General features: G+C 36.9%; 1 protein-coding gene and 1 pseudogene across 7 annotated transcripts in view; one reads left to right on the top strand and one right to left on the bottom strand.

Moving 5' to 3' along the window:
• The window catches only part of CLOCK (clock circadian regulator), a 135,961-nt gene that overhangs the window by 90,726 nt on the left and 23,968 nt on the right, over positions 1 to 21,267 (bottom strand). For 4 of the 7 annotated variants that reach the window (XM_045996451.1, XM_045996457.1, XM_045996411.1 and 1 more), the window contains exon 3: positions 18,192 to 18,278. The exons of 2 other annotated variants lie outside the window; for them this stretch is intronic. The gene's annotated coding sequence lies outside the window, so the exon portion shown is untranslated. Of the gene's footprint in view, positions 1 to 18,147; positions 18,172 to 18,191; positions 18,279 to 21,267 lie in introns of those variants that run through there. One more of the 7 variants, XM_045996428.1, reaches the window with a different exon arrangement.
• On the top strand, positions 3,475 to 3,592 carry LOC123937707 (annotated as a pseudogene).

The raw sequence follows: 21,267 nt of genomic DNA, 5'->3' as shown, positions 1-21,267 counted from the left end.
GCCTGGACTGTGAACTTCATCACTGTTTGTCAGGTTTTTTTTCTCCCTCCTTAAACTAACATGGTTAGAGTAGGCAGGCATTTGGTATTTTCCTTCCTCCAAATCAGTCAGACTTCCATTAACTAGTTTCCCCTGAGAGTGGGTCTTGTTAAGAACAGAGGGCTCTGGTGTATTTCAAAATGGTTCTTTTTCCCCCAGTCCTGCTGGACGCAAGAGGAGATTTTTCTGATATTCACTGTGGGAACCTGGTTGAGCTCTTAAAAGGTAAATCTCATGATGCTGCTAAGGCCCCCCTGTGACTAGGTCCCTTTGGAGTTTTTAATTGTCAAAGTTATCCATAGTAAGCCTCCAGCAAACTGTCAATTACAATTAACGGAATTACAGTTCCAGTTCTGTACTGGTTTCTGAGATGGTTTCAGCTCCTAAGTCTCTGTTCTAAGAAGTTGTGACCCCCTATATTTGCCTGTCTGACTCTAATCTTGGGGAGACTGCCCTGTAATCAAGTTTTCCCTGTGTCCCCCCCTCTTCTTTATGCATCCAAGAATTGTTTTTTTAGACCATTCAGCTTTTTGGGACAAAGTGGTGACTTTGTTTTCTTTTTTCCATTATAATAATTTTCTTAAACCCTGAAAGTTAGTGCCACTCTAATAATATAATTTTAATGTTTATATCACAAATGTATTTTCACCTAGGAACTTTAAAATAAAAAATTTTATGATAGACTCAATTTTTTTCAATTAGAATTTTTATTACAGTAAAAAAATTACAGAAAAATAAAGGTACCCAAGATTAGATTAAGGCTGTCAATTACTCATTTTAAGTCAGTAAGTATTTAAGGATCAACAGAAGTTCAAACTCGATGTTAGAGATTATAGGCACTTTATAAATTAAAGTAACTAATTAACAACAAGGAATTTCTTAGGCTTTTTCCTGTAATAGACCATAGTACAAATTAATGACATGATCGAATGTATTTTAACACCAACTGTACAGAGGCTGCCACACTATTTACTATTTAATAGTTTTTCTGTGAATTAGTTCTCAACAGCTCAAATGCTTGCTTTAAAAACACCAATGAACATATAGGAATTATTTTCACTGAAATCTCTGCAGCAGCTAATATAAAAAAGGTCATGACCCAATAGTGACTGATAATCATCTTTACATAATATTTATTAAAGAGTCAACTATTCACATATGGCTGGTTCATATTCGGTTTCTCCCACTGTCTCCCTACTTTCTCTGTATGTGTGTGCGTGCATACTTTAGTTTTCATTTTCGCCTTCAAGAGGGAAAATTAAGGTGAATTTTACTGAAATTTTTTGGTACTGAAAACTTCAGGAACCTTCAATTTCAGTTATCAATGTTCTTTCATGGACAAAGAAAATTAGGAATTACTGTGTTCTTACTATTTTTCATTGTAAAAGTGGACTATCGTTATAACATTCTCATTGACAATATTCTTCTAAATCATGAGTTTCTTCAAAACAGGAGTAATAATTTATTCATCTATTACGAGGAACCTGTCAGAGTATTTGACAAATACTAATACTCAACTGGCACTGGTGAGTAACTCAATTAACTGAGATCAATTCAACCTTCCCACAGAATTAGTACAAAACTTTACACTCAAGTTTGCTTCTGACCCATTCAATGCCCATTCTAAATTTTTTAAGATTTATTTGACAGAGAATGAGAGAGAGAGAGCATGAGAGAAGGGAGAGTCAGAGGAGAAGCAGACTCCCCACTGAGCAGGAAGCCCAATGCCAAGAGTCCAGGATTATGACCTGAACCAAAGGCAGTGGCCCAACCAACTGAGCCACCCAGGCGCCCCATTCTAAATTTTTTAAAATAAAGACTATAATTGTATATGTAATATAACAGCTACAAAAAAGGATATTTTTATAGGAAAAGATTGATATATTTTGAGAAAAGGGGATTTTTTTTGATAATGAAACATTACCCTGGAAAACTGAAGGAATCAAAAATAAATGGTCTGACTCAAAAGCACCAGAGCAAAAGGACTGAGTTCCTAAAATGTGCATGAAACAAAATTCAGAAGCCAGATCCCTATGTCCTAGTTGGTTTTAAGTACACTGGGATAGTTCTCCCCAGTCAGAATTAAAGCAGCTAATAAAGAGCATGCTGGAGGAATCAGTATAAAACTTAAGACCTTCGGAATTTAGAAAGGCATGGATGGAAATCTCTGGAAAATAACTTAATCAAACTAAGCTTCAGAACTCTTAGCTAAAAGGGTTCTTGTGAAAAACAGAAGATATAATGCTCAGGAATACCTATTTTTGTTAACAAAATAAACACCAACGGTAACTCCCCCTTGGAAAAAAAACAGAAGGCTTAAACATTTGCAGCATGACAAAGGGTTAATATCTTTACCGCATAAGGATATTTAGAAGTTACTCAGAAAAATGTTAAAATCCATCCCCCCCACCCCTGGCCCTAGGCTTTCAGTGGATTCACCGAAGCAGCTTTACCCAATTTGGGCACCAGCATCATCTCAGAAGCCCAGTGCAAAGAATCCCCAGGAAGTCTCAGCTGCCTCTCAAACGATCTCCGAAGTATTGATAAAGAACTGTAGTAAATTGACTGGATCCTAGGATCCAACTCCTTTCCCCTCTATGAGAATATCCGCCCCAACGGCAGGACAGAAAGAAGAAACCACAGGGGCTCCTTGACCACATCACATCCGCAGCAGCAGGAGGAGTGGTAGAGTAAGGACCCTGTTAACAGCTCAGAAAGAAAGGATGAAAAGGATGATGCGACTGACCGAATACCAATGCTACCTCAACCGCAGTGCACACTTCAAAAAGCAGAAGGAAACTGAGGCTGAATCAGAAGAGTGGAAAGATTTAGACACAATCATTATTGCCTGTATCATAAAGATCTTCCTGAGGATACCAGCATGGAGAATAATTATGACACAGAGCCAATGTAAACATAAACTTTACTCTTGTACTCTTCCTTCTTGCTAGCAATTTTAGGATCATTATGCAGCAACCTGGGAAAGCTGCTCTACGTTAGTGCAAACTGTATAATATTTTGATAATCTATGGTATAAGCTCCGTCTTTTTTTTTTAATCTTTTCTACCTTGATACCAGTAATTTGTGAGGAATCCTATAGTTTACACTTGAATGACCTCAATATACTTCCACGTTTTGATTTGACCTAAGGAAGCACTAATAGGTTTCAAATGTGGCCATTGTGTTTGAGAAGCCTGAAGTTATTAAGATAAAACCTAACATCAAAAATCGGAAGCTAAGTAACTTGTGCAAAAGAAATACACAGAAAACTTTGGGTGGTTTGGTTAGAGCGTAATTGGCAGGGTGCATAGGCTAGATTTTCTGGTTTTCAAAAACTGAACTGCAATAAAATGTTTTGGTGTGCTATTTCAATTTTCAGTAGCAACTGTGTAGAGGATCTTATTAAAATGAGACTTATTTGAAAAAAGTAAAACAAGCTTTGCACAGTGGCAGTATTGGAGCCAATGAGGTTTATCTGAGGCGCGATTATTGCTAATTTAAAAAGTAAAACAAAATACTCTGAAAACAGATTTCCTGGGTATGTATTATAGCTCAGTCCCTTTATTAGCTGTGGGTCTCAGACTAGTCAGTTCATCTCTATGCATCATTTTTTTTTCATTTTGAAAATGGAGATATGACAGTAGGTACATGCAGTTGTTCTGAGGATTAAATATGTTCCATGTTTGGGACAGCACACAGAAAATGGCAAATGAATTTTATTTTAAATTTTTTTAAAATTTCTTTTCAGTGTTCCAGAATTCATTGTTTATGCACAACAGCCAGTACACCATGCAATACATGCCCTCCATAATACCCACAACCAAACTCACCTAACATCCCACGCCACTCCCCTCCAAAACCCTCAGTTTGTTTCTCAGAGTTGGGTGAAACTGAACGGGGAGATGAACCATGAGAGACTGTGGACTCCGAGCAAATGAATTTTAAATATGATTAGTGCTAATATTATCAATTAGATGGCAAAGGATCAAAGAGACAGAAGAAAGCCAAGAAGGATTAGCTGTCCCTAAAATTAAAGGAAAAGAGTGTTTTTAGAAGTTGACAATGTTAGGGGCGTCTGGGTGGCGCAGTGGGTTAAGGCTCTGCCTTTGGCTCATCTCATGGTCTCAGGGTCCTGGGATCAAGCCCCACATCGGGCTGACTGCTTGGCGGGGAGCCTGCTTCCTCCTCTCTCTCTCTGCTTGCCTCTCTGCTTGTGATCTCTCTCTCTCTCTGTGTGTCAAATAAATAAATAAAATCATTAAAAAAAAAAAAAGTTGACAATGTTAATATTGCAGTGCAGACTAGATAATGACTCTAAAATGTCCATTGTATTTAATAACAGAATTTGATACCTTTGGTGAAGGAGATGTGAAACAGACACTGAGTACTGCTTTAAGAAAGTAAACTGGAAGCCCCTTCCTTAAAGTTTGGTGAGAAAAAGTTTAGTGAGATGTATCAATAGCTTGAAAATATTTATACCCTTTGACACAGTAATTTTACTTTGAGAAAAAAGGGAACAATCAGAGGTGTAGCCAAAGTTCTGTATTCATTGCACGACTGTGCAAAATCTAACTGTGTAAAGTTAGAAAGAATTTAAGCATCTAATAGCAGTAACAGTGGCACCAAGATATTTCAAATATAAATAGAAATAAGCCAAAAGTTAAACTGTAGTTAAGTAGCTTATGAATTTTTAATTTTCTTCCTTAGTACATTCTAAAATTTCTTGCATGAGCATGCACTATTATTATAATCAGAAAAACTGAAGTGCTGCCTTTTTCTTTTTAATTGTCCAACATTAGAGCCCTGATACTTCAGGAACATAAATTACATGTTTATCCATTCCAGAAAACAAAATATGAGTAACAAAATAACACACTATTGTTAAAAAATAAGAGCAACAGGGGCTATTTTCCTATGTACTGTTGCCATAATTTAAAGAAAAAACTTTTTTTTTAAGTTTTTTTTATTTATTCATTTGACAGACAGAGATCACAAGTAGGCAGAGAGACAGGCAGAGAGAGAGAGGAGGAAACAGGCTCCCTGCTGAGCAGAGAGCCCGACGCAGGGCTCGATCCCAGGACCCAGGACCCTGGGATCATGACCTGAGCCGAAGGCAGAGGCCCCAACTCACTGAGCCATCCAGGTGCCCCTAAAGAAAAAACTTTTAATTTCACTTAATTATCAATAACCTTTAAATTATTAATTTAAAATGATTAACTCAGGAACTTGGGTTTAAGAAACAGAAACTACAATAGATCTTTTTCTAACCTAATAACCTACTGACCCACTGACCTACTTTGGAATTTAGGTCAGTTAAATCTGATATCACAGATTATTTCTGGAGCTGATGGATCTACCAACATTAATTAAAAGTAGTGCTGAAACTTAACTGACTGGTATAATACAAAATCCAAGCAGTAATCCTCACTATGTTTATCATGATTTATGAAAAATTTTAACTTGCTTCTGCAGAACACTCAATGTTTGTATTATAACTGAAAAGATAATTATTCCTAAGAGAACAATTTTAACTTGTGAAGATTCAAATACTTTTTAAATTGTTTAACATATGAGTAAAGATGATATTAAATAGTTCTTAACTTACTCAATACTAAATGGGAACATTAGCCTACCCCTATGTCAATGGATGTAAAATATTAGCAAGATGAAAAACATTCTTACCTCTCTATAAAGGAGTTTCTGAAACTAACTGAAACTGAGAACTGACAGTAAGAACAAGAAACACACCCCAAAGCAAACTTGAACTACGAACCAGGCGAAATTCTGGCTCAAGACAAAAAACAAATGGCCAGAATTATTGTCTTTCAAAGGTGAAGCATTTTTGAAGCTTCATGAAACAAAGAAATATTTAAAAACTAGTACAACGTTCTTAGTAGGACACACAAGAGTATTCCAATGATTCAATTAATGTATTGCTTCAAATAATGCCTGAGATCCCTACTCACACAGTGGACTAATCTGGTCCACAGAATATTAGGAGTATCTTATTCCTTTTTCAGAGATGAGACTGAGGGCTGAGCCTGTCCCCAGCCTCCAACGAGTCCCACAGAAGATCTGAAGGTACAGAACTGAAGTCTGAATCTAAGTGAATTAAACAGGAACCAGGTACCACAACCCTGAAGCTACACTCCAAAGCCCTCCTGCCCCCACACCAGGACTCTTTATTAGGCTCAGCAGGAAGATAGAGGGGACCCTGTGGTAGACAAAATAATGGCGCCACTAAAAGGATCATTCATGCCCTAATCTCTAAAGTCTGTAAAATGTCACTTTACATGGTAAAAAAGGACTTCGCAGATGTGATTAAGATTAAAGATCTTGAGATGGGGAGAGTATCCAGAATTATCTGTGGGTGTAGTGCGATCATGTGAGTCTTTAAAAGCAGAGGACCTTTCAGATACATGCACCCTTATGTTTACAGCAGCATTATTTACAATAGCCAAATTATGGAAGCAGCCCAAGTGTCCATTCATAGATGAAGCGATAAAGAAAATGTACTATATATATACATGCATGTATAGGTGTACACACGCACACACACACACACACATACACACAGGAATATCATTCAACCATAAAAAAGAATGAAATCTTGCCATTTACAACAACATGGGTGGAGCTATAGAGTATAATGCTAACTCAGAGAAAGACAAATGCCGTATGACTTCATATACCATAATACCATATGACTTCACTCATATGTGGAAGGAAACAAAACAAATGAGCAAAGGGAAAAAGGGGGAGAGGGAGGGAAGGAAAAGAGACAGACAAACAAGAAACAGACTCTTAACCCTAGAGAACAAACTGATGGTTCACACAGAGGGGAGGTGCGGTGGGATGGGTGAAATAGGCAAAGGGGATTAAGGAGTGCATTTGTGATGATGAGCACAGTGTGTTGTATGGAAGTCTTTAATCACTCTATTGTACACCTGAAACTAATGTAAAACTGCATGTTAATTGAACTGGAAATAAAATTTAAAAAATTTAAAAAATTAAAAAAAAAAAACACACCAGAGACCTTTCCTGGCTGTGGTCAGAGAATTTATAAAACCGAGAAGAAGGGTCAGAAAGATACAATGTTGTTCGGTTTGAAGGTGGAAGAAAGGGGCCATAAAACAAGGAATGTGAGGCTTCAAGAAGCTTAAAAACACACACAAAAAAACAGATTCTCCTTGGAAAAAGAGGAAGGAATTTTCCAGAAAGGAATGCACCCCTGCTGACACCTTGAATTTAGCCCAGTGAGACCATGTGGCACTTCTGAGCTTCAGGACTATAAGATAATATATTTTTACTGTTTTATGTCATTAAATGGTAATTTGTAGGACAGCAACAGAAACTTAATGCAAATCCAAATATCTCTGGCAGCTCTTGATAAATTTGCCTTTCGCAAATCTCTCTCCCTCAATATTTACAATAACCTGCCTTGGAAACCATCAAGACTAATCCCATTATGCCCTACTTTCCTTTTATATCAGTTACTAAAAGAGCCCAATACCTCCCCTCTACCCTCCAACACACAATTACCTGGATTCTTGTCCTTACACACTTTTTATAGCCCTACAATGATCCCTATTCCCTTCCTTTCCCAATTTCCAAACTCCTTTAACTGTGTTCTCTGGAACTCAGAGTGATCTCATTAACAAAATCTCCTACTTCCTCAATATATTCTTGCACACTCTCTTCACCTTCCTTGCACCCAATGAAACCCCACTCTCTAGAAGTTCTGCTCTAACTCCAGTCCTTTCAAATGACAGCTGTTTTTCTCTCCCATGTCACAGATGACCAAGTCCTGGTGGTGAGGTGGACCTCCTTGTTCCTCACCGTCACTGCTGAATTATTCCCTTTCTCCCCTCCCTAAAATGTCCAGTTTTGAATCTCATGTCTCCAGATGATATCAGCTGCAACCCTCTCTCTGTGTTAGAACTATTCATAAACTCCCAGAACAAACCCTCTTGTCCCCTCAGGGCTGTTACTCTCTCTAATACCTCTTCTATCGTTTTTTGAATTTTAATATCTGTAACAACGATCCTCTCAACATTGGCCAGTCAGTTCCTTCACTTTCTCTCCTCCAAAATCCTTCTTCCAGCTCATTCCCCTGAGTTATTCTAGAACTCACCATTAGAAATAATCACATGCCTCTCCATATTCTCAATTTCAAACACTGATCCCTCTATAGCTCATACAAACTGAGATAGCTAGCATGTGATCTGCTTGATTCAAAACCACAAACAACAGATTTTTTAAAAATTGGCAGTACAGCTCTAACTTATTTATTTATGCCTCTGACTTTTTTTCCCCCAACCTGTCTTAGCCTCCTAATCTTTGCTGAGCCCTCACAATTTCTCATCCCAGAAAAGGCATAAAGGAGCAAGGCAAGTTTATCTGAGATGGTCAGGGAATATCAGACAAAAATGCTTCTTTTTCGTGTTTATCTAAATGCCTTCCTTTTTGCCACTGAATCCTTTATACATTTATCATGGATAAGCCACTTCATGAGACATTCTGTAGCAAAATGCAATGACTGCTTACAACTCTATACAGTGCAAATCATACTGATGATAAAAACTTCTTATAATTACAACTTACAGTATTTATTAATACAGGCACAAATAATACAAATACTGAAAAACATGTGGAGGGGAAACCAAGGCTTCTGAAGGTCACATCTCTTGCCACATTGCACAGTACCAGTTTTCCTTTCTAGCTTCATATTTCTCTAACCTCATCCCCCTTCCATCCTCACTGTAGACATACTCCCTGTTCTTGAACCACAGTGAACTTCTCACTAGTCCCAGGAGGTAGCAACCAAAACCCCGGGTAAGCCAAGGTCCACTCGTCAGTGCCCAACATATTATCAACATAAAAAACTTCTAAATAAACTAGAATTAACATTCACAGGAAATCACATTGTCATCCACATCAGGATTCGATTAATCTGGACGTAAAATTCATGTTATTAGTGAAAAACTAAACGGACGGACCATGTATTAGTTTCCTATGGCTTCTAAAACACATTACCACGAACTCAATGGAATGAAAAAAACACTAATTTATTCTCTCCCAGTTCCAACCCCACTGGGCTAAACTCAAGGTGTCAGCAGGGCTACATTCCTCTCTGGAAACTTTAGCAAAAACTGTTTCCTTGCCTTTACAACCTTCTCAAGGCTTCTCACCTTCCTTGGCTTATGGCTCCCCTCCTCAATCTTCAAAACCAGCATCAGGCCATATGCTTCTCAAGCTGCCATCTCTTCTGCCTCCCTTTTCCCTCACAAAGACCCTAGTAACTGATCACACTGGGCCCACCCCAATAATCCAAGAGAACCTTCCCAACTGTAATTCCTCTTTGCCAGTCAACCTAACATAATCACAAGTTCTGGGAGTTAGGGAATGGACATGTTGAAGGACCATTATTCTGCCTACCACATTCCTTGACCAAAGAAGTCTCTGTTTGGTGAGGACAAAATTAAGTATCTCTGGGGAAGATAAGACATTAAAGAACAATTTGATTCATCAATAGATAAAGGACTTTACCACCATAGCAGGTAGTTTGTAACAATTTTTTTTTTGTATTATATTATTGAAGTATTGTAACTTCTGAGCCATCTTTTCCTTTTATGTTTCTTCAAGGAAACTGAAAAATAATGTGCATGATAATTCATGTTCTAGGAATTCAACTGCAACTTTCAAGCCTAACAGTATTGCTATATGGCCCCAAGAGACTCTATGTCTGCTTTTTCTGAATGGCAAAAAAGTTAGTTTAATGTCCAAAAGAATATGAAAGCATTCTTTCCCTTTTGGACAACTATTTCATGTGCTATACTGCGTTAAAAAAAAGGTATAATTTCAAAGTGTCAACATTTGTCCAATGTCCAACATTTGTCCAACATTTGTTATCTTCTTTGTCCAAAGAAGATAAATTAAATCCGATCCTTTGTGGATTGGCCTGTTTTAAAAAGACAAGTGTAGGTAAATTTCTCTTTTCTCCCCAAGATTTTGCTTATTTATTTCAGACATGGAGCGAGCGAGCGAGTGAAGGAACAAAACAAGAGAATACCTAAGCAGACTCTCACTGAGCATGGAGCCTGATGCAGGGCTCCATCCCGTGACCCATGAGATCAGGACCTGAGCCAAAACCAAAAGTCGGTCGCTTAACCAACTGAGTCACCCAGGTGCCCCTGGGTGTATGTAAATTTCTGAGCTGGATCTGAGGAGGGGAGAGAAGAGAGGGAAAGAGGGGAATGGAAAGGAAAGGGAGGGCGAGAATGAATGAATAAAATGTATCAACCTAGAAGTACAGAATTTTATTAGAGATAAAAATTTCCGGGGACCTGTTATTAAGTAGTAGTATGAAATAATAGGCTTAGGGGCTAGCTCACGAGATATTTAATAACTTAAAACTATTATGTACAAATATGACAATGCCACAGACCCATGTAAAATGCCACTAAACATATATCAATTTTTAAGGCCACAAGTATTCCTCTTTTTGCAGTATAATCCCTTTATAAAATAGGCAGTTGTGCTGACCTATTAAAACTTGGGTAAACTGCCAGGTTGCTTTTGTGTAACCAAGTAGGCCAAACAAGTTCACAACAATCTGAAAACTAGTTCAAATATGTTTAGATGGATCCTGAACCACAGATTATTCAGAAAACTACCATACAACATTTCTTCACTGAAATAATTATTGTATCTACACTTTAAGATAGAATTTACTCCCTTTAAATTTTAAGATTTTTCAGTATGAATCATATGCTATCCATTTCCACTTTTCTGTCTTATCCTTATTTACCTTCAAAACTCTGAAATAAATATATATGGGTCTCTCAGTTGACTATTACCTATTTTTTAAAACTGATTAAACAGATTTAAACTGATTTCCAAATCCTCACCTGAAATGTTAAGGTCTTAGAAAATGGCAGATCAAGACACTATCTGGATCTGTGGAATAGGAAGAGAGATGGGATTCAGATTGCACAGACAAATCACCTCAGTAGCATGCAAGTAGGAATAATTAAGGACAAAAGAGAATGTGTGAGTGGCAGATTACTTCACAGCCAGGCCTATGACCAGGTTTCACAAGGTGCAACCTAGACTTGACAAGTATTACAGAACAGAGACATTCGTGATACAGAAGACGCAGGATTTGAGATTTCTACTGATTTATCTGTATGTCTGCTACTGAGCCCAGACAGCAAATTTGTATTTCATATATTATTTGTTTTTTTGGTTCTGAAATTTCCATTTCATTCTTTTACATGATTTCTATTTTTCAGAGAACTATGTTCCATTCATTTCAAGAGTGTTCACTCTTACCTCAAGGAGCACAGATATAACAGGTGTTTTAAAGCCTTTTTCTAGGGGCACTTAGAAAAAGGCTTTAATTAATTTAATTTAAAAAGGCTTTTCCCTCTCTCTGTGTGTGTCTCTGTCAAATAAATAAATAAAATCTTTTTAAAAAATTAAAAAATAAAGCCTTTTTCTAAAAACTCCATCACTGGATCATCTGAGGTTTGGCATCTATTCATTGTTTTATCACTTAAAAAGTGGTCAGTTTTTCCTGTTTCTTAGTATGTCAAATAATTTTGGATTATATCCTAGACATATATAACTTGAGTATCAGGTTATAAAACTCCAGATTCTATTAACCCCTTCTGGATAATTTGATTTTTTTTACTGAAGTTTATTGTAAGTTCCATATTGCCTTCCGTGGGTAGTAGTTCAAATGTCAGTTCAGTTTTTAAAGCCTTTAACTATATTGTTTGGGTTTATCCTTTGCATGCAACACTCAGAGGCAAGCCTGGATCTGAACAGTGGTTTATATCATAGTTCAGTTCTCTAGGTCTTTGCTCTGTTTCTTTGGATCTGTTCTGTGCATGTATAGCTCACGAGTAAGGTAGGAGCTTTGTAGGGTCGTACTCACAATTAGGGAATCTCCCCTCAGCTCTCTTCTTCCTGAGATTTTCCTCACATGCTCCAGTTTCCAGCAGCCCCTTTACCAATTCCTCTGCCCAGGGAATCAACCTCTTTCAGAGTTTTAATTGCTAGTGCCACCACGGCAGTGCAATTCTAGAAGTGGAGACAGTCTTATCGCAGGTTTGAGAGAAAAAGGAAAATAAGTGAACCCCTCTTCCTTATTCTTCAACTAGAAATGGAGGTTTCTCTTGAACGTTTTGCTAACTGCTACACCCGTTGTGTAGTTCTACAGTTCAGCCCACCATCTGGTCAAAGCTGGGTCAAAGAAAGAAAAAAATGATAAACTCACAATTATACAAGTTACCCTTCAAACTACAACTCCCCTTCTCAATTTGCTTTAATTTTCAGTGTAAAATAGTTGTTTTTGTATTTCATTATGAGTTTCTATTTCTAATCAGTAGGAGAATTAGGCTTATTCCATATCTTGGTCTACCCACTGTATTATAACCATGTCCCAACAGACTTTTCACCTAGTGGCTTCAGTAGTCACTTACTGATCATTACCTTGATCCTTTATTTCATTAGAAGGTGCACTGTGGTGAGTTTCTAATCCTATTATTTTCTCAGCATTTCTTATCAGCTGTGATTCTTCTACATAGGTAAACTTTCCCTCTTAACTATTTGGTTATCCTGGAATATAACCTGTGCAGAAAAACATTAAATGTTGATTCTTTCATTTATAAATGATTTTCAGAGTAATGATCTGATACCCGGGGGGAATTTTTAAATATTATGATGAACTTCTGGAATCTTTTATGTGTATCAACTACTACAGTTAGTACATTTCTTACACCTATTTTTATGAAAATTTGCAAACACACAAAAGTAAAAAGAATAATATAATTATTAATCTACAAATGACCTATTTTCAACAATAATCAAATCATGGTCAATCTGGTTAATCTATACTGCCCCTTCTCTATTCCTCCCCACCCTCCTTTGCATTATTAAAAGTAAACCCCCAAAACTATCACTGCATCTGTAAATACCCCAGTGTGAATCTATAAATTACAAGGACCAATAAAAAACATAACCACAATATCATTACCCTAGCTTAAAAATTTAACAGAGATGTATAAGACCTCCACACACAAAATAAAATTCTGAGATTTTGAAACTCTCAATACTGAAAGACGTCCAATATACCTAATTTGACCTATAGATCTGATATTAAGCTAGTCAATATAAATATTAAATAAATAATATTAAACTTGCTTTTTTTAAAAACTTGCTTACTATAAAGAAGGTTATCTATTTAGGAAATTGACAGGTTGACTATAAAATTTTTACTGAGATCCAAAAGACCAATAAAAACCGAGGCAATTGTGAAGAACATACTTGGAGGATTCAAAGCTCCAGTAATGAGAAGAGTATGGCACTGGCACAACAGCCGCCCAATGAAACAGAAGAGCCCAAAAACAGACCCACGAATAAACACCCATCTGAACTGCAACAAAGGCACTAGGGCCTTACTATAGATAGGGAAAGGATAATCTTTTCTTTGACAAATAATGTTTGACAAAATGGGTTTCCATATGGAAAATAAAATGAACCAGGAACCTTACCATATGCCATGCATAAACCTAAATGTAAAGGTTAAAACAATCAAGTTTGTAAGAGAAAACATACAAGAATACCTTCTTGGCTTTGGGATAGACAAAGATTTCTTAAAACACAAAAAGCACAAGCCATAAAAGAACTATTTGGTAAGATGAATTTTATTAAATTTAAGAAATTTTCTTAATAAAGACACACTACTGGGGCACCTGGGTGGCTCGCCGTCGGTTAAGTGTCTGCCTTGGCTCAAGTCATGATCCCAGGGTGCTGGGATCAAGTCCTGCATCAGGCTCTGCTCAGCAGGGAGCCTGCATCTCCCTCCCTCTGCCTGCCCTCCTGCCTGCCCCTCTGCCTACTTGGGCTCTATCAAAAAAAATAAAATAAAACCTTTTAAAAATAAATAAAGATACACTATTAAAAGAGTAAAGAAGTAGGATACGTATCTTCAATACCTAATCCAACAAAAAACTTACCCTAGAAATAAAGAACTCCTACCAATCCATAAGATAAACAACTCAACAGAAAAATGGTCAAATGACATGAATAGGCATTTCTCAAAAGAGGATATCCAAATGGTCAATAGCATACAAACATGTGCTAAATCCTTAAAGACAGGAGGAATTTCAAATTAAAACTCCAATAATTTTTTCACCACATATATGGCAAAGAAGCTAATATTTAAAAATACTAATAATTTTAAGTGCTGGTGAGGATGTAGAGCAATGAGAACCCTTGTACACTGCTGGTAGGTACAAAGTATTCCAACCATTTTCAAAAACTAGGGGCACCTACTAAAGCGCAACAGTGAAATACCATGATCAACAATTTCACTCTTAGGTATTTAGTCAAAAAAAAAAAAAAAAATGCGTGCATATGTGCACCAAAAGACATGCTCAAGAATATCCACAGCAACATTGTTTGCAATAGCTAAAAACTGATAATAATCCAAATGTTCATCAACAGTAGAATGGATAAACTGAGGTGATATACAATGAAGTACTACAAAGCAATGCAAAAGAATAATATTAATGTTGTGTGAATCAACATAGGTGACTCAACATAAACAAGATGTTGATCAAAAAAGATAGTCAAAAGATGTTTAATAATAGACAATACTAATGAATAGTAAATGAAGTCAGAATAATAGTTACCTTTGGAAATGTGTGTTGACTGTCAGGGGGCATGAAAGAGGCTCCTAGGTTGAAAATATTCTATATCTTGATCTTGGTTAAAGGAGTGTTGACTTCATAAAATTTAATCAAAAGGAAACTCAAGATTTATCCACTTTATAAAAAGCATAGTTTAATTCAATGCAAAAAGTTTTAAAAGTCAGCAATACTGTATCAGTCCCTTAATTTTTAAATTTTTAACTTTTTGGTTGTTTTACTTGGTAAAACTCAAGTCTAGGAAAACAAGATTTCTACATCAGTTTGCTTCTTAAATGGCTATTAAAAGACATATTTACTTCCTTTTTCAGTGCAATTACTGAAGAATGATCTTGATATACTGATCTTTTCCAAATTATGAAGGCAACAGAAGGTCGTTGAAGTTAGACCCATCCCATTATTTACAACCTAAAAATTATAAGACGACTTTTTTTTTCTTCAGAGACAATGTGTGTGTGCAAGTAAAGGGAGATGGGGAAAGGATCCTCAAGCAGACTCCTTGTGGAACACAGAGTCCAATGCTGGGCTCAATCCCAGGGCCCTGAGACTGTGATCCAAGGAGAAACCAAGACATGGAAGCCCAACTGACTGAACCACCCAGGTACCCCTATTGATCAAGTTTTCTATATTAATTCCAGATCCCTAGTTCCCATAATTTGTATTTGGGGGGAGGGATGTAAGAAAACTTAAGGCTTCTGAGGCTTAGCAGCAGTTTTAACTAGAATTCCATAGCAAATCAAGGCAAGGTGTTAGCATAAGGCTGTTGTGAAAATGAAATAAATTACTAAATGTAGCATGCTTAGAATATAATGTCTGGCACTAAAATAAAAAGCTCAAAAAGGTCATCGATTATTAGTAGCAGTTTAAGAACCACTATAGTAGAACCTTACTCTTGAATTCCTTCAAAATATAATAAATTTAAGGTCAAATATAATAAATATAAGACAGTAAAACCAGATCTACTTTTAAAAACAAAGCCGCTCTATGGCGTTAAAGGAACACAATAGACTTTTAATAAAACAAGCTATAGTGGACATTGTATTAAAGCAAAGTAGCAGGTAGAAGAAAATTTAACACATTATACCTAAAATTTTTCAAGTTCTAAATTCTACTAATTGGTATTTAACTATGATTTTATGATTTAAAAAAATGATGAGATAATCAGCAAGAATACTGCTAATATAAACACTTCATCTCTGCATAGTAGTTTTACATTTGCTAAGTTCTATTTCATTTTATCTCCACATTACTATAAAATAACTAAATTTTATAGACTATTTATAAGTCAAACTTATTAAATCTAATAAAGAATCACAGAACAGAGTATCTGCACTGACAACCACAAATCAATCATAAAACACCCAATAAAAAAATATTGTTCAGGGGCGCCTGGGTGGCTCAGTGGGTTAAAACCTCTGCCTTTCACTCAGGTCATGATCCCAGGGTCCTGGGATCGAGCCCCGCATCCAGCTCTCTGCTTGGCGGGGAGCCTGCTTCCTCCTCTCTCTCTCTCTCTCTCTCTCTCTCTCTCTCTCCTACTTGTGATCTCTATCTGTCAAATAAATAAATAAAATCTTTAAAAAAAAAAAATATTGTTCAGAATAGTACTACCATGTAAACAGAGTATGTGTGGAAAGCATTTTGAAAAAAGCACAAACACTGTAAAGTGTATTTTTAATCAAAGTAAATAATTTAAAAGCAAGAGTATTTGGACATAATCTCTAGGTTTTTGGAAATTGCTAATGTCATTTCTTTAAACTTTTTACTTGGAAATACCTTCAAACTTTCAGAAAAGTGCACAGATAGTTCAAAGAACTCCTATGTATATTTTATCCAGACTGATCAATTAACATTCGCATCATTTTTTCAACGTATATGGATAAACATTTGATGAACTATTTGAGAATAGGTTGTATCTATTATACCCTTTTACCCCTAAATATGTGAATATATGCCTCTTAAGAACAAAGGCATTCCCTTAAATAGCCATAATATAGTTACTAACATCAGGAAATTTAACAATTACACAAAATTTTAATTTAATGTCTATTTTCCTTTTTTTTTTTTTAACTGACCAAATGAAGTTCTCTAAGGCTTTCTTCCTCCTCCAACACAGGATCCAGTCCAGAGTCAGGTAATGACTGCATTTAGCTGTCCGATCTCCCTAGAATCCTTTAATATGGAAGAGTTTTCCTCAACTAAATGCCACTTAAACTATCTCATCATTAACAAGGTGTTCTGCAGAATAATACTTTAAAAAGCTGGGTTCTTGAGCAAACTATATAGGGAAGGTTCATTAAAAAGAGAGATTCAGCGGATAAGTTGGGGAAGTTTCAGATGACTTAAGATGAGAATATATGAATCTTCCTATCCAAGAGAAGCTTTTAATATATATAATATACATATTATACATTATTTATTTATATATTTATACACATACATTTTAAAGCTTTATAAGAAGGCTTCTAAATTTCTTTGAGATTGGTAATTTCTGGATTAGTAGTTTATTTTAAAAAGTAATTTATAAACAACTTAGACAAATAAATCTGGCCAATGATTTCATGGCTATTTGTAAAGAACAGATCCAGAGAAAATTACTGTTTTCATCAAAATTCTCTCCTATAGTTTTTTTTTTTAATTCTCTCCTACAGTCAACAAAAAACACCCACTCCCAATAAGCAAACCTTTAAAGAAACCAGAATTATTGTGATCATACATACATATAACAGGTACTAGAGCTACAACAGATCTTATTCTTTTACTTAACATTGACTTTGTGCCAACCATGTGTCGGGCCTACAATAGCCATGGTGGCATCCATTGTTTAAAAAATGGGCACAGTATTCACCCTTAGGAAACTTACAATTTAGTAAACCCAACACCTTTGGTTTCAGATAGAAAAGGTAATATTTTTCCCTATTTTGAAAATAAACCTACTAGCACTCAACCTATAAATACTTCTCCAACCATGAAGAGCATAGGTCGGTTAACTTATTCTGAAAAGGGCTACATAGTAAATACTCTTGGCTTTCTGGGCCCTAGGGTCTCTAATGCAACTACTGTACTTAAATTAACTCTGCCACTAGAGCATGAAAACAGCCATACACATTAGGTTTAAAAAAAAAAAAAGGAAGGGCTGTGTTCCAATAAAGCTTTATTCACAGATGCTGAAATTTGAATTTCATATCATTTTCACTTCACAAAATAGTATTCTTTTGAGATTTTCTTTTCCAAAATTCTAGAGATAAATTAAGGCTACTGAAACAAGTAGGTGATCATGCTCTAAATATTTTTATAATACTCTGTCCTATACTTCTTGCCAGGAGATCATATACCTTAATATAGCCAACAATTATAAATTACACAGAAAAAAGAAAAAAATACAGCATACCTCGGAGCTCAAAACGAAAACTGAAGGTATCTAGTGAAACTCACCAGGTTCTAAAAATTCATCTAAGAAGAATGCAGAATGTTCCAAACACATCTTAAACTGTGACAGAATCAACTTCTAAGTTTCAGCAGCTTTACAGGAAAAAATAAAATAAAAATACTGTAAAACAAGGGCAGCTATGGAGATAATGTTAGCCAAAGCCTAAGCAACAATATCTCTAGTATTTTTCTTTCCCATGCATGTTGACAGCATTAATTGGGGCCTCCTATATGCCAGGAACTGGGGATGCAGCAATGAACATGTCAGATCCCATCAACCCCTGTGGGAGCTCACTATGTAGGGCAACTCCAAATGGGATGAAAGGCTTTAAGAATAATGACGTTGTGAGGGGAAGGCATGGCAGAAAAACAAGCCAGTCTGGTGAGAATTGGTTAGGAATGGCCTCCGAAAGGAGAGGCATTTAATGGAAGCATGAACAGATCTGGCCAGATAAAGAAAGGCAGGACGGAAGAGAAAGTGTTTCATCCAAAGTGAAGAGCAGGTTCAAAAGGCCAGATATAAGAGAGAAGTTGGCATTTGTGTAGAAGTAAAATAAGTTCAATGTGGCTGTTCAGAGTAAGAAAGGAGATAAAAATAACATTCTTGGAGATGAGGCAGATAAGATAGGAAATAGTGGAAGAAATTTGCCCCGAGTCACAGAGTCACACAGGAGTAAAAGGCAGAGCCCATTTTAAACCCTCATCACCTGACGGGGATATACTACCCATTCTGAAGTTCTATTCAACCCGCTAGCCTCAAGGGTTCAGAGGGGGCCCTTGGAAGGAAGCTGAGGAAAAATTGCTTGTGAAGGATGATCCTTTTAGGGGGCTTTTGCAAGGGCCTGAAGGAAGACTGCCTTGGGCCAACAGCCTGCCTGCCTATGAATGAACTGGACAACCAACCATCAAGAAATCCTCCTGCATGGGGCATCTGGATGACTCAGTGGGTCAAGCCTCTGCCTTCGGCTCAGGTCAGGGTCTCAGGGTCCTAGGATGGAGCCCACATCGGGCTCTCTGCTAAGCGGGGAGCCGGCTTCCTCCTCTCTCCCTGCCTGCCTCTCTGACTACTTGTGATCTCTCTCTCTCTCTCTGTCAAATAAATAAATAAATAAAATCTTTTAAAAAAAAATCCTCCTGCAGAATGATGGGAAAGAAGTCAGTCTCCAGCATCATTCTCAGTTACTAACAATTACCAAGCACTTTACTATGTGTGAAGCCCTGCTATAAGTGCTTTACATATGTATTAACTAACTCAATCCTCGTAATTGCCCTATGAGGTAGGTACTTTTATTACCCTCTATTTCCAGTGTGATTTTATAAAACCATCCAATCATGGCCAGTAATTCTTATTAACGTTAAAGTTAAATGATTAGAAACATTAACATTTCTCATCACAATATTAAAAGGATTTTCATTACCCTTCTACCAGAAAAGTACCATTTTAAATATCAATTAACAAAAATAAAAGACTACAACATTAATTCAGTTAATTTTTTTTTTAAGATTTTATTTATTTGGCAGAGAGAGATCACAAGTAGGCAGAGAGAGAGAGAGAGAGAGAGAGAGAAGCAGGCTCCCTGCTGAGCACAGAGCCCTATGCGGGATTCGACCCCAGGACCCTGAGATCATGACCTGAGCCGAAGGCAGTGGCTTAACCCACTGAGCCACCCAGGTGCACCAGTTAATTTTTTTTTTAAATCTTAAAAGAAAAAAAATCTTCAAGAATTACTGGAAAATCAGAAAGTATGGCAAGAATAGAATATGGATAAATACAATAGACTTTCCTTCTCGTATATTCTTCTTCTCTTATATTATTTTTAATGGCTTAAAAGCAAAAATGATGTCACTGTGTGGTATGGTTCTCAAAATGCAGGAAAAAAAAGGCAATATATTAGAAATGGAGGGGGGTAAAGGGACTTAAGAACCAGCAGGCTATAATAAATTATGGATGCATAAAACAGTACCTAGAGCAATGACAAGCTATTCAAAGAGATACCATATCTCAAGGTAGCCAAAGAGACCTAAAAGTGAGAGGGCTAGTCCTTCAAAGAATTTCAGCTAATAAGAACTAAAGAAATGACATAGATGGGCAATAATCATTAATAGATTTGAAACAATTAGGGAAGAGTAATAGTAAATTTCACAATGGATCTTAGGGTTACCAACTGCATGCACTAATCAATCTTAGCACCTCCAAAAGTGAGACAACCAAATATGAAGTACCCCCTGAGGTAATAAGTAATACATAGTACTACTTATAAAATATTCCTGTTGAAAAGAGTCAAAATAGGATCAAACCTTTAGGTCATAAATTCCTTTTTTAAAGATTTTATTTATTTATTTGATAGAGACAGACACAGCAAGAGAGGGAACAGAAGCAGGAGGAGTGAGGGGCGCTTGGGTGGCTCTGTGGGTTAAAGCCTCTGCCTTCGGCTCAGGTCATGATCTCAGGGCCCTGGGATCGAGCCCCACATAGGGCTCTCTGCTCAGCAGGGACCTGCTTCCCCCCCCGACCCCCAACCCGCCTGCCTTGGCCTACTTGTGATCTCTGTCTGTCAAATAAATAAATAAAATCTTAAAAAAAAAAAAGAAGAAGAAGAAACAGGGGGAGTGGGAGAAGGAGAAGCAGGTTTCCCGCCAAGCAGGGAGCCCGATGCTCAATCCCAGGATCCTGGGATCACGACCGGAGCCGAAGGCAGACACCCAATGACTGAACCACCCAGGTGGCCCTAGATCATATATTCTTTTTTTTTTTTTTTAAGATTATTTATTTATTTATTTGACAGAGATTGCAAGTAGGCAGAGAGGCAGGCAGAGAGAGTGAGAGGGAAGCAGGCTCCCTGTTGAGCAGAGAGCCCGATGCGGGACTCGATCCCAGGACCCTGAGATCATGACCTGAGCTGAAGGCAGTGGCTTAAACCACTGAGCCACCCAGGCGCCCCCATATATTCTTAACTGGAGTAATACCACACCCAAAAGGTAAAAAGATCTTAAAATAATAAGTTAAAAGTTTCTTACTCTCCAACGCACAACACTATAATCTGTCCCCTGGGTCTCAGGAGGTAGACAACAAAAAATTCTA

This window comes from Meles meles, chromosome 2 (assembly GCF_922984935.1).
Source record: "Meles meles chromosome 2, mMelMel3.1 paternal haplotype, whole genome shotgun sequence".
NCBI lineage: Eukaryota > Metazoa > Chordata > Mammalia > Carnivora > Mustelidae > Meles > Meles meles.
The sequence above is the reverse complement of the archived record's forward strand: the minus strand, read 5'-3'. Positions and strand labels throughout refer to the sequence as shown.